The 14,115-nt window shown below is 43.7% G+C and overlaps 1 long non-coding RNA gene across 1 annotated transcript in view; it reads right to left on the bottom strand.

Moving 5' to 3' along the window:
- The window catches only part of LOC142404993 (uncharacterized), a 34,747-nt gene that overhangs the window by 15,975 nt on the left and 4,657 nt on the right, over window positions 1-14,115 (bottom strand). The window contains exon 2 of the long non-coding RNA XR_012774024.1: window positions 4,625-4,802. This is a non-coding gene — a long non-coding RNA (uncharacterized LOC142404993). The remainder of the gene's footprint in view (window positions 1-4,624; window positions 4,803-14,115) is intronic.

Here is a 14,115-nt window from a genome sequence, read left to right as displayed (position 1 = left end):
TAGTACCTACAGTGTTTCTTTGGCATAGTGAAAGCTGTGGGTATGCACTGAGATACCCCTTTTGCTCATTATATCCTACCTTCAGAGTTTGCCAGTGCTCCACACACTCATTAATCTCTGAATCGTCCCGAAGTCAGAATATTCAGATCCTTTTCTGTAGCTTGCAACCTGACCTGGGCATTGCACCTGTTACTTCTGCAGCTCACTCCCTGTCACTGGAAACTCTCAGCTGGAGTCAAATTCTGTTGAAGACCATCCCTGGATCCACACGCTTCAGCTATTCTGCTTATGAATATGGCCTTCCTTTCTTTCCTTTTTTCCTTCCTTCCTTCCTTCCTTCCTTCCTTCCTTCCTTCCTTCCTTCCTTCCTTCCTTCCTTCCTTCCTCCCTCTTCAAGCTGTTCCAACTTCTCAGTGGTTTCTATAATCTTCCTCCTTCCACCCACCTCCTATCCCAGCTGGCATGCCTGTCTGTCAACCTCCATTTGCCCTTCCCTGTCTTTCTAATGCACTTTCCTTGTGGGACACCCCATTGTCTCCCAACACCTCTTTTATAATCTTTATGCTGATGACTCCTAAATCTTCTCTTCCCCAAACCAATTCCCCTTGGCTCAGGTTCACATCTCTGATACTGCCTCACTGACATCTTGCCGCTCCCTCGTACTAGCTGGCAAGAACAGACTTGTTTCCCTCCTTGTGCCCTCTTCATTCTCCCAGCCTTTCCTCTGTGCAGAATTTCTACAGTCTGGACTTTCTTCATCCTCCCCATAGCCAATAACCCTATCTTCAGTTTCATACCCACTTCATCTGAAACTACTTTACAGCTGTGTTTTGACACGATGGTCAGGCTTCTGAGAGGTTTGGATTCCACCTCCATCTATGTGATGTCAGTTCCCTCCCAAGCAGTGGCTTTGAGGTCAGGTGGCAGCCTAGGTAAAAGCCCAGCTGCCGGCCCAATGTGTGCAGTCCTTGGGGTCTGCACTGAGGGGGAAACATTTGAGGAAGTGCCAGGAAGAAGAGCGCTTCAGCCCAACTATATACCAACAATATTGGAAACACCATGAAGTTGGAGGAAAGTTCACTCGATAGAAGACATTCTTTAAACTGTGATGGTTCTGTACAAAACAGGATCCCCAGCATGGATGTTAATTCACTTAGAAGGATCTGTGTTCAGGTTTAGGATTTTACAAGTAGTGAAAATGGAGTTAGGAGAAGGATGCCACACAGGGTTTAGTTTTGTTACAGTCTTCTGTACTCCCAGCTCATCCCCTTTCAGCCCACTTAGTAGCAGAGCTCACCCTCCTCTTCCACAGCCTGTGCATACTCCCTTTCCTCCTTGAGGAGCCCCCAGGCTTGCATGAAAAGCTCAGATATGCCCATTCTCTCTTTTGAGTGCTCTTTTCATAGCCTCAAACTCATCTTTTGTATCTTCTAAATTTCTCTCTTCTGTTTGGACCCACACTACTACTAGCTCCTTTATTGACTGCTTTTCCCTTCTTATAAAAGTGATAGAAAAATGTAAAAAAATTATCAAAAACTATAAAAAATAAAAATTTGTCATTAACTAAAATGTAGCACATTAATTTTAACCCAGTTTCTTAGGAAAGACAAAGTTAACATTTTCTTCATTATTTTCATCATTTCTGCCTCATAACAGAAGCCACTGATTAATTTCAGTAAAATTTGGCAGGTGTAAAGAAACCTCAAAATGTTAAGTTCCAACAGCTTTGAAATTGTAAGTAGTCCAGCTAAAGCTATAATTTCAGTGACTGGGAAATCAGCAGCTAAAGTGAGGAGAAAGACCCTAAACAGCCCTTCTGCCTATGGAAAAGCTGCAATAAAAGCTGACCATCTCTCAGACCATATGCTATTTTAATAACCCTTACCTAGGTTTCCATTTCCTACCTTTAAGCCATGTGTGTCATTTGTTTGGGGTTTTTTTTTCTCATTTTCAGGGAAAGCACTGATTTTGCTTGTTGTGTGCTTTTATTTTCCCTTTCAAAAGCCAAATATCTGGTCATCCCAATAGTTTTGTGGGGAGTTTGTCATGCGTCAAGCTGCACAAACTCACAAACTTGGCCTTAATTTTCAGACCATTCATATACTGATCTATTGTTTCTGCAGGAGTCTGATATCTGGTAATAAATAAAAAAAGACATCCAAATGTCACATATTTCTTGGGGCTGAAATAGTTCTGGAGCTGGTCCACTAGTAGAGTTAACTTTGTGTTATCCTTGTACATTACAGAGCTGAGAGTACTTCCAATACATCATGCCCAATCACGTGAAGGAAAGCAGATGCTTGTCATTTCTTTCCTCACCATCTTGCTGGTACATAAATACTGTTCAAGCATTTGTCTCCCGTTTCTCCTGTGCTAGGATAAGACCTCTCTGAAAAACCAAGCTTTGTCAGGGTGCCATGTGTCTGCTATTTTCACCATCAGCCCAGTGCAATAACAATCCAGCTGTGCTGGGGTCAGAGACACTTTGTGCAGGAACAAAGGCAAGGCATGAACTAACATGGTGTTTGCAATTGCTCTAGTCAGGAGCTGAACTAAGAGAGTGAAGTCCTTGACATAAATCAGAGTACCATGTAAACTGTTCCAATCTGGTTAATCGGGTACCTCGCAACAGTCACATATATCAGTATAATGTTTGCCTATGCTAGAAAACCAGATCACGCAAGAAAAAAGACCCTTGAGAGTTAGGGCTGCTAACACGCTGTTAAACATTCAGCGCAGGCAGATACCATCATGTTTAGCGTTGTGGCAGCTGGTCAGCCCATGGGCTTAACCACAACCAGCTGATGTGATGTTAAACACAACAGTCCCTGTCTGTGTTCAATGTTTAGCAGCATGTTTAGCATTGTCTTAGTTACCAAGATTCCTCGGGGTTGTGTTTTATCATGATGCAATTTTCCAGTGTGGAAGAGCTCCAAAAGGCTAGTGTTTTACAACCACTGGAACATAAGTCAGAATATAAAGTGTCAAAGAGGAATAGATAGGTTTAGCCAGTATGCTTGGCTTGTGGCTATTCAAGAGATCTTCCTCCCACACATGATATTGCCACAGGTGCAATTCTGGGCGAAGAGATCCTTTGTTTAGGAAGGAGGCACAGATAGCAGGTATTTTCCCCTGCAGGGTCCATTCTGGAGCAGCTTCCACCCTCTTTGTATGAAAAACCTCAAATTTACTGACTTGGGGGCATCCTGGCAAGATGCATCTATTTTCTTAGTTTTTATTGGAGATGACAGGTTGAGCGAATCAAGATGGCAAGTTGAGGGAGCCTCTTGCTTTGGCACAGGAACTGTTGCAGTAGAGCAAATTAAGATATCTTGGATTTTTATCCATAGCTGTGTGTATATTTAAAATAATTACCCGAGTGTGTGGAGTCATCCTGATGGGTGCTTTTTAAATAAACATGGAGAAATAGCAAAAGATAAACACATAACATCATCTTATAATTCCTGCAGTTTGAATTCTCCACTGAGCCTCTTCCCAGATATTTAAGGAGCAGAACTATTCCGCCCCAAAATAAACTTCGAAGAAGTTTGGACCTGAATTGACAAGCAAGTTTTGAATCCGGCCTCCTTTATCTATTAGGAAATAAAGTCAGTCCTTGATCAGAACATTCCTGAACTTTGAGAAATTCTGAGTATGATTCAAATAGAGCATTGGACCTTTGTCTCCTCCAGTTTTCTTCAGCTGGAGGGATGGGTCCCCAGGTGACAGGTCCTCAGGTTCTTGACACAGTTGCAATGCAATGGGTTGCCACAGGTCCTTTGATTCTTGACACAAGCTCCTTAATGAACTTTGAAGCTCTCCTGCCAAACATGGCAAAAACTGTCCAACTTTGCAAAAGTAAACCTCCAAACAGTACATCTAGCTATTTCCTGTGCCCTTCTTTTGCTTAATAAACAATGGTGACTTTTGTGGAGAAGAATCCATGTTCCTGAAACATTAAAGTTAACTAAAACATGTAAAGTCAGGGAACATAAAACTAAGGCACCACCTTCAAATTTCAGTGAAAACAAGTTATCTTAGAAACATGTTTTATAAAAAATCACTGAAAAGAGTTGTTTATTGGAAAAATATTTTCCACCCTTACATTTGCAACTATACTGGCTATGCACAACAGGACAAAGCAAAACAAAATCATATTGACTTTGACATTTTCTGGCTTTTGAGTAAAACAGGCCAAACGATAGTTGGTGGCTTGATCTAAAGCCTATGAATGACAGTGGAAAGTTGCCCATTCACTGCATCAGATGTAAGATCAGGCCTTACTATTTTAATGCAGTCCCAAGCAAAATGTAAATAAATTATTATCTTAATCTCTTCACTAGCTCCGTAAATTGGGCATGTAAGGCCCAGGAACCGATATTTACATATTCTAGGAGATTTGTCTATAAATTGCTACTGCTCACTACTCTCCTAACTCTACTTGTGGTTGCTTCTTTAGGAAAAAGACCACTTTTCATGTACCTCTGCACATGCCAAAAATCTCTTACTTTGGGCAGCTCTTTTTGAAAACCTTGACTGTCAGACAGTTGTCTGATGCAGATACAGCAAATTGTCTGTTCCATTTTGGTCCCTTTCAGCAAGCCAGCTGCCAGATAAGACTTACCACAGTGCTTTTGTCACTTGTTCATCTACGTCAATGTGGCTGCAAATTCTGGAAACCCGAGCCATGAAGATGAACTTTTGTGAAGAGCAATGGCGTTTCATGCTTTTCAGTGGGGTACAAGTCAGACACGAGCCGGGCTGACAGAGCCAGCCACCCTTGGTACTGGCATGACTGGGTCCTGCAAGGGGAGAAAAGGAGTCTGTAGGCAAAGTTCTGGTTTTCTTTTGTTTTGTTTAATTAGCATCCCAGACAATTATGTGAAGACAATGTCTGATTTATCAAGCAGTTGGGATATGAGGTTTCTATCACAGCACCATCATGTACACCGTGGTATACATAAAGGATATCATCTCAGGGGCAGTTTCAGTAAGCGAAAGGGTTGGAAGCTATGTAAGGTAAACAAGGCTGTTGGGTTTTTTTCCTGGCGTACCCACACTTACAGCTGCCAAAAAGCAGGCAAACTTTTGCCTCCAAAAATAAAAAGTGATTATACTCTGTCTAACCAAGTCTACCCTTAACTACACCACTGCCTATCACAAAAAGAAGGACAGATATGTATTTTGTGGTATTGTTTTTGGAAAGTTTCCATTCAGGAGTTTGCAAGAATAATGTGGGTGTGTTGCTGGTGCGGGGTTGAGTGTCTTTGTGAGTGTGAACTCACGGTCCTGTAGAGCACTGCACTATTATCTTTGCAGCTTTCTATGGGCGCTGGACACAGATTTTATTCACCAGAATATCACCAACTCTCTCCAAAGGCCTGATCCAGCTCCACTAACATCTGTAGGAGCCTCTGCACAGACTCCAGTGGTGGCTAGGATCAAGTCCTTTTAGGAATGATAGTCTTTCCCTAGGAGATCACCTACAATTAGCAAAGCAAGAGTGTGTACACTTACCTCCACATTCTGCTATGTTTACCTGTCCTCAGACTGGTCCCTGCGATTCTTCTTCGACATCTGCTCTGCCCAGGCTTTTTCTGCATCACTAACAAGGACAAACTTTAGTCCAACTTTCAGTCTTCTGTGCAATTTTGAATAGGGATGATATCATAAGCCCTGTGACAGGAAGAGCGGGAGTCTCAGCATGGCTGGTTTGCTGAGGTATTTCTGGCTGAAGACTGAAATTCTAGCCTGCCTTCATTACACGTGTACGTGAGCAGGTCTGAGCCCCATCAAAGGGTGTTTCACATCTGTTTCTCAAATGGTGAATGAATAGCCTCTTACACCAGACATAATTTTCATCTAATTTTGTCTCTGTTACTGGCTTACTGCGTGATCTTGCAGAAGTAGCTCCATCTCTCCATGCCTCTGTTTCTCACCCCACCCTTCTACACCTTACCAGTTGAGCTGCTCAGCTTCAGGGGCCAGGGCTTGGTTCTCATGGCGTCCCTAATGTGCTTACAGTATTCAGCCCTGACTATCATTTGGAAATCTTGCCACCACCACAACACAAAGAATAACAGCCCAATATGGGCAATGGCAGGCTTTAATCCCACAGTAAAAGAGGGGTCCTGGATGGGTGCTTTCTTTGCACTAGCAGCTGAATTCCCTGTATGCTGCTTCTGACTCATCCAGATAGGTTTTGAAACCAGAAATTATAAGGTGGGATGCAAATTGTTATAATGTGCCTGGCTGCACACTCTTAACTTCTCGTATGCTCTACAAAAGTATCCTAAGCAAGGGCATGTTCAACCTCTGCCTGTTATGCACTTTGGCAGCTTGTCAGTGTCCCAACCAATTTGAATTAATTAACTAGCACAGCTACATTATCCATCTGGGAGCCCTCCAGGCTTCCAGTTCCAGTACACTCTGTTTCATCTTGATGAGAGGAAACCCCCCCTTAGTCACGATAGGGCACTGCGTTGTGGGGTTTGGGCTCTATGGGCTCACCTCAGCAATTGAAATGGGAGAACAGCTGCAGGCTACCACGTAGCACTTCCTGGGTGACATTGGCCTACGGACAGCAAACTGTGTCGCATCAAATCTAAAAGAAAGTCTGCTTTGCATCTGTGTTGTATGTAAATGAAGGCACTTCTAGGTGCATTTTCCACAGTGAAACCAAACAAGTGGAACAATGCAGCGCTATTGACTTTTCTCAGGCAGAGGGTGAGGTGTGTATCTGCATCGTGCAGCAATACCTAAGTTAGCTACTAGTCAACCAGCCCAAGGAGCACCAAACTCCGTCTGGGCTCATTGACCTGTTCTGGGATGGAAAACTGCATCCGCCATCCTGTCCTCACCCTTCAGAGCTGGGAGGCATGTGCAGGAGACCACATAGGCTATGCCTACACCATTTTAGATGACACTTGTCAGTCAAGGTCCTCCATAGCTGCTTCATCTCCTCACAGTGTTCGCAAGGATTCTATACAGCCTTTCCACTTTACTCCCCAGGAAGTGCTTAAGGCAGCATTTTTTCTGCTCCAGCTTTCCCGAGAGGATACGGAGAGCACAGGGATAACAGCTCTGATTACCTTCCTCTCCTTCTCCAAAGCAGAGGGGTCTCGTCCTCCCCTGTTTGTACAGCACTGGTACATTGCAGGGTAACACAGGGAGCAGGTAATTTCCTGCGGCAAGAGTCAGCACCATCCCTAAATTTGCACACTGCTGCCAGCCTGCCAGGCTCTTTTTTTTTTTTTTACAGTCTTTTAAGACAGAGTAACAAAGCTTTTTAAATTTCATACTATGGAGAAGATGGATTTTTTTTTAAACACCTGGTTAGTCTCATAACATCCATTTTGCTTTGACCCATTCAAACATGATACAAAAGACAACAAAACAAAACTGGGCAATCTGCATCCTTAGTATGTGGAGGCACATAAAGTTTTCTGCTGGCTTTCTCAATCCTAAAAGGAGGAAGAAGACACCTTGCTTAAGAAGATGTGATCAGCCCAGGAGGAGCTCAGTGTCCCTGCAGAATCAGGAGAATGATGGAGGAACCAAAGTGATCCTGAGTGGATCTCTCTCTGCCCCTCTTGGTTCCCACCGACCTCTCCCAGCAGCCTAGGCAGATGTTGCAGGCAGATGTGCGTGGCCGCTTAGTGATGTGAAAGATGCATAGGAGAGGTGGGCTGGATCTCAGTTTTGTGTTTGCCTACATTTCAGTTCCCTGCTAGCAAAATGGCAATAACAACACATAGGCTTCCCGGCTAGTTTGTTATTTGGAGCATCAGTTATTTAGAGGAGATTACGTATGTTACTAATACTTTTGGGCTGATAACCAAAAATACTGTGCAAATTTCTGAGTTTGAGTCAAGCACGGAATTTATGTGACTAGCAGAGTATACACAACAATGCTCGTGGAGATAGCAAAAAAACCCCACCCCAACAACCCAAAGAATGGTCACAATTCTAACTCTGGGATAAACTGCAAGTTTCATGTATTGTCTTTGAGTAAAGCTTTCCTATAATGTTTCTCCATGTTGCAAAAAACGGTCACTCTGTCAAGGAAAAAAAATTCTCCCTTGCTAACAAAATTGTGAGAAATGTTCAGAACAGCCAAGTCAAAAAGATGGAAACAAAATAAAAAGACGACGGAAACAACCCCCAAGCCACAGGTACAATTGCTTTCTCCAACTGCTATCGGTTCTCTAGAGAGTGGCCTGTTTCATAAATGAAACGTGTCTTCCTTGTAAATATGTAATTGTCTTTTGACAGGCCACAACTGTCTTCCTACATCCAGACTGCTCCAAGCCATGGCGAAGACACAGCATTTTTTCGAAGACTCACCTACTGTCACGCTTCTTAGGCATAGCATTGCTTTTTCGCTGTATTGTACAGGTCACAATTAGCACAACAGGGTAGTAAAATATTAGCCAATTTTCACAGACAAGCAGTTCTGCCTTGCAAAGCCTTTTCCACACTCAGAATTGCACTGGTTTAATTAAAGGTGTGTTTTAAAATCAAATTAGTTAAGCCAGTGTAAACACTGGAAACTATTTGAAGTTGGTTTGTATTGATTTAGTTTAATCTGATCAGGAAATGACTTAAACTAAATTGATACGGAGCAGATTTAAATCGGTCTGAGTGACCACGTCATGCGCCAGTTTAACTAAAACATTTTAAAACCAATTTTGTGTGGACCATCTCCCACTGTGGTGCCAAGGAGCATGAGCTAAAAAGATGAATGAAATAACCAGATAAAGGAATGACACTTAGGACCTGACTCAGCACTGCAATACTTCAGTGTAAGTCTACTGCCATAGAGCTGTAGGTGGCCATAGTTGTAGTAAAACTCAGAATGGAGCATAGCTTGATAGTGCCTCCTCTAGGCATTTTGTAAGGTTTCCAACCCTAAAACAGGACGAGCTATTCTGGACTTTTTTTTTTTAAACAGCCCTGGCAGTAGATCTCAGATACACTAATTTCCTGAGTCGCTTATTCATTTTTCATTTTTTATTTACAATTTCTGTAAACTTCTATCATTTCAGGCCTAGAGAAAACAATAATATTAAACCTTACTTGACTCCTTTTAAGAATTATTGCTTTCTAATCAAGGTTGACAGTCTTTCCATTCTTACACAAATGAGGTAAGCTCATTTTTATAAATAGTGCATTTCCATCCAAGATCTGCTCTTTTAATTCCGCATAGGAAAGAAAGAAAAGGGCGAGGGGGGGGTGGGGGAAGGATATTGCATTTTCAAATAAAATACCCCCAAATTAAATCCTACAGAAGCTTAAGGTCTGAGAGGGGTTTCTTGTGTGCTTTTATATTGTAAATACTGAGGGTTTAGATTACTTACATAAGCTTTAGTCACAAATAGAGCTGGCTTTAAAAAAAATGAGAAAGCTGAAACAGCTGTAGCACTGTATATGAGTCACTTGGACTGTGGCAGAGATGTGAACACTAAGGTAGGAGTATCGCTGCTCCGCAAGCTTACCGAGGCGCCTTGCTGTTGGGTGTACCTCCAGGCAAAAAATGCATAATGTCTGCCGGTCTCATAATAAACGCTGTGCTGCAGAAAACCAAGCCAGGCATATCAGTGGCTTGTTAAAACAGGTGGTCACCAGTGTGAGTGGGTTAAATAGACCTTCCAGGGCGGTAGGCAGACAACAGGAACGGGTGCTGTAGAGTCGGATGTGCGTGTTGGAGGGTCTGTCCTGGTGACCTGCACTGGGAGGGAGGAACAGCACCCTTGTTCAGACGAGCTCAGGCCAATGGAGATGGGCAGAAAGACGAACATAATATTGATAAATTGGGCTTTTTGGAGGCTTCACTGGAAATCAGCACAGATGGCTCTTTCACCCACATCCTAGCAAAAATTGTGATTTGTGGCTGGAGGCAGCAAGCATGTTGCCATGAATTATGGCAGTTTAAGAAGCTCACATTTGTAATTGGGTGCTGGTAATTATTTACCATGAAATGTGATCATTACTGTCAGGTGATGATGACATTCCCCCGCTTTATGCATTCAGTAACTTTTTAAAGACTCTGCATGAACTCTTTGTGGGGGGTGGAAGGAGGAGCGCTGGCTTCCCTCCATCACTGCTACCAAAACGGGTGTGTGTTTTGGCAGTAGTTTTGCTTGGAATATTCAATTCAGATTAATGTAATTTCAACATCTACTATCCCAAGTGTGTGGTGGTGCCACTAAACATACGCATTTGCCAGCTGTGAAGTGCAGGCCATGTCATTCAGCATGGGAGTGAAGTGATTCTTATCTATCTCCCATGTGTGTACCTTTCAGATTAGCTCCACTGAAATCAATGGCATTACAAGGATTTAAAAGCAGCGGTGGTGGTAACAGGCCCAAGAGAGACAGTAGATTATCAGGCAGTTTGGGGTGAGGAACCATGATTGTTTGGTCATTAATAGTCATGCTAAATAAAGATGCAGCACCACATTCTGGTTGCAACCACTCAGCCTGGTGCCTTCTCCATTCACACAAGCATGGGAGCAGCTGGGAGGTGCTGGGAGGAGAAGGGCCTTCCCTGGGGCAAGCGAAGCCAAACCTCTTCTCTCCAGTCACCGTTCTCCCTACTCAAGGGGTCCATTTTGTCTGGAGCTGTACATAAAGCAAGCCCTTGTTATAATGTCTTGGGATGCAGGTCCTTCTGAGACTGTGTTGTAGCTCTTCCTTCTTTTTTATCTAATTCATAGCAAATACATATGTCTACCCGTAGTATTAATCAAGGATTTCCTACTCTTACGAAGTTCTCACATTCTTTAGAAAAAGTCCTTGGGTTGCAGACAATAAATGCCTGCCTTCTATTATTTTTCTTGTGTCCCTTGCATATTAACTGCATATATTGTAAATTCTACTGTTCTACTGTTGAGACTTTCTTGGTTCCCCATAATATCAGCCACACAGTTGTGTAGGGACAGATGTCTTCTCCATTCTTGCTGCCTGATTGTTTGTTTGTTTGTTTGTTTGGCGATGACCTTTTGAATTTCATCTCTTTCTGAAAGCGTTTTCAGTCTTGGGCAGAGGAACATCCTGAAAAGCGTATTCATGCCAAGAAAAAGAGACTAATTTTATTTTGCTGAATCATCAAGTCTCTCCGAAAAAATTACAACCCTCATCCTGCAAGAAACTACAGATGGACAGACCACATAGGGATTTGCAGCTACACAGGTATAGCTTGCCACAGCCTGGTCAGCCCAGTGGTGCCATTTTCCTTTGATCTTGGCCAACCCTCAGTGAAAACTCCTGCTCTTGGGCAATCCTGTTTTACCATCTGCCTTTACTCCTGAGCAGCCCCATTCAGCCAGACCCCACTCTGACAGGTATGTAAATATTCAGTTAACAGAGATGCTGACCTCCTCAGGCTGTAAGTCCCTTACTTGAGTTACTCTTAATTCCCTGCACCAGACTTTTGCCTCCCTAAAAACTGGTAGTGCCTTCATGAGACTGTGAAAAAGCAGAGCTAGGCAGAGAGCCCAGGAGATTGGCCCTTGGGTTCCCAGTGACTGCACAGCATGCCATTTGCTGGATGGATGCTGTTATACATATGAATAGATTACTGTTCCACTCCTGTCATTCTTAAATTTCTCCATCCACATGGATTTTTTCAGGCACAATATTTCATATTCAGGTGGCTTCTTTTGTGCTTTCACCATAATAAAATGGCATGGGGGAGCAGGGAAATAACTGCCATTGCCCCTAAAAATGTTGATTGATTTCAGGCTATATTTCTTGAAGAAATAGTCTGGTATATGCGTGGTGTGTTAGCAGCCAAATGAACACGTGTCAGGGAGAAGAACTAGTATTTAAAACCCATAAAAGAAAGAACTTATTAACAAAAACACAATGTGAACTACTTCAAAAAGTAAGTTCTCTCTTCTTTTGCATTTTTAAGGCATAAGAGACTCCATCTCTTTTATCTTCATGCAATATCTCTAGTTTTTTCATAAAGAGGAATTTCACTGTCAAAAAAATACCTGGAAAAATTCATTAACACCTGCACAGCTCCCAACAGATATGAAAACCGAGCAAGAAAGAATAGTCTTTGTCCTACTCATTGCCTTGCCATATTGACAAAGCTCTACGATGTTGCCCTAACAGCCACCCTCTTGATTTTCTCTCAGTGACTTTTTCATGTAAATGCCTGCTTTGGTGCTGTACCAATGAAGCAGAGCACCCTCAGCTCCTGGGGCTCAGAGCCGCTCCTCTGCGCCTGGGCACTGCCTCACCCCAACCCTGGGTTGTCGTCTGGAGCAAAAGCCTTTTCTGTGCATCCCTAGTGCTTGTTGGGAAGTGGGGATATGTTTCTGTATATACAGTGACTACTAAATCTAATGGTGTGTTATTGTGCAGACTTTCTGACCAGCTGTAGCTTGGTATTTGTAAGACCCTGTTATTACTGACTCATACTTTATTCTAGGGACATTAACCTGCCTGTACGCTTCTGCCGATGCCTTACTGGTAACCTTCTGTGCTATGCCAAGCTCAAGACTCCTCAGTAAAAGACTCTTTGTGAGTCTTCATTTTAAACTTTTTTTTTTTTTAATTCTCTTTCTATTTCCTGCCCTCTCCCATACCCTCTCTCTTTCTCTTTTTCTCCCTCTTTCTTGGCTTTTGCTTCTCTGTCAGAGAGGGCACCCACCCGGGGAGCGGGGTAAGGACATGTCGCCTGTAAGCTCTGCTCTGTCAGCTCCCCTCGTTGGTTCGCTGAGAGCACCGATGACCAGCTCCCCATCCACAGAAACAGCCTAGGCAGCAGCCTCTTCCCAAATTGTGAATCAGGGCTCCAGCAACTACCCCCAGTTTAACTAGGAGGACAGTTCCAGCTGTGGGTTGGAAAGAGAGCTAGTAACTAGGCAAACCTCCTCGACCCACCATCACCAGCACTGGCAACAGGCAGAATCTCATTCTCAGGCTGAAACAGGGAAAGGCAGTAGGTACAAATCCTGACGTCAGCTGGGGTCACTCCAGGATGCTCCCTCCCTCCGTCCCACCGTCTGAGCTATAACCAACCTGACTCCTTCCTCGTTACAGCTGGGGAGAGAGGAGAGGGGAGGGGAGGGGAGGGGAGGGGAGGGGAGGGAAGGGAAGGGAAGGGAAGGGAAGGGAAGGGAAGGGAAGGGAAGGGAAGGGAAGGGAAGGGAAGGGAAGGGAAGGGAAGGGAAGGGAAGGGAAGGAGTTAATCAAAGCACAAAGTACAGAAAGAAACACATAAGAAACACAGTTTTGCAGGCCTTCACTGGGATTTTTTCACTCCCCAGATCATTCAGCACCTTTTTCAAATCTTTTCATTTGAAACAATTCTCTCCAAACTACAAATGACCTTTTTAGAGCATTTCTCTACCCAAGTGTAACCATGTGTGGTTGAACATGATAGAAAAATTATCTGGAAATAGGGCCCTGGGTAAGGTCCAGAGAGCCATATCAAACTAGTAGTGCTTTCAGTTAGACATTTGATGCTAAAGGTACATGATGGCCACAAGGCGTTTGGTGTTGGTTAGTTGTTTACCAGGACAAAAATGTGAGGAGGCAGTAGGTCAGTGTCAGGAGGAATTAGACCTGTCGTGCTGCCGACCTTTGGTGAACCTGGAGACTGTCGTTTCTCCTTTTTGTGCTTTTCTGTCATTTGTCTGCTTTCCTGAAGAGTCCTCAAAGCAGGGACGTGCATGCTGCGTGTTTATACATTGCCTAAAAAGTGCCAGCCTGGATTAATGACTATATTGCAAACACCATATTGTTGCATCACTATATTGCAAATAAGTTTGCAAGCACAAATTGCCCTTGTTAGGGTAACCCCAGGGGTAGAAGGAGGTGGATGGGGTAGAAGGGAGAGCACAGTCACCAAGCTCTGCACACCCCCAGCTGGCCAAGGAAACTAACTCACGCGGTGGGGCTGTGCATAGGATTTCTGACGCACAACCTTCGTGCCACTGTAGCTCGGGCTGGCCACGATCCTGTGACTGAGCAGGAATGGTGGCAATGATCCCCCATCTCCCTCATCTCTGGAACTTTCCCCACTACCAGGGGGTTTCCTCCTGCCAGGATTGTCACCTTCCTCTTCCTGACCGCCCTTCTCTTTTCCATTACCATTTCT

The sequence above is a fragment of the Mycteria americana genome, chromosome 1 (assembly GCF_035582795.1).
Source record: "Mycteria americana isolate JAX WOST 10 ecotype Jacksonville Zoo and Gardens chromosome 1, USCA_MyAme_1.0, whole genome shotgun sequence".
In the NCBI taxonomy this organism is placed as follows: domain Eukaryota; kingdom Metazoa; phylum Chordata; class Aves; order Ciconiiformes; family Ciconiidae; genus Mycteria; species Mycteria americana.
Note: the sequence above shows the minus strand (reverse complement) of the source record. Positions and strands in the feature narration are given on the sequence as shown.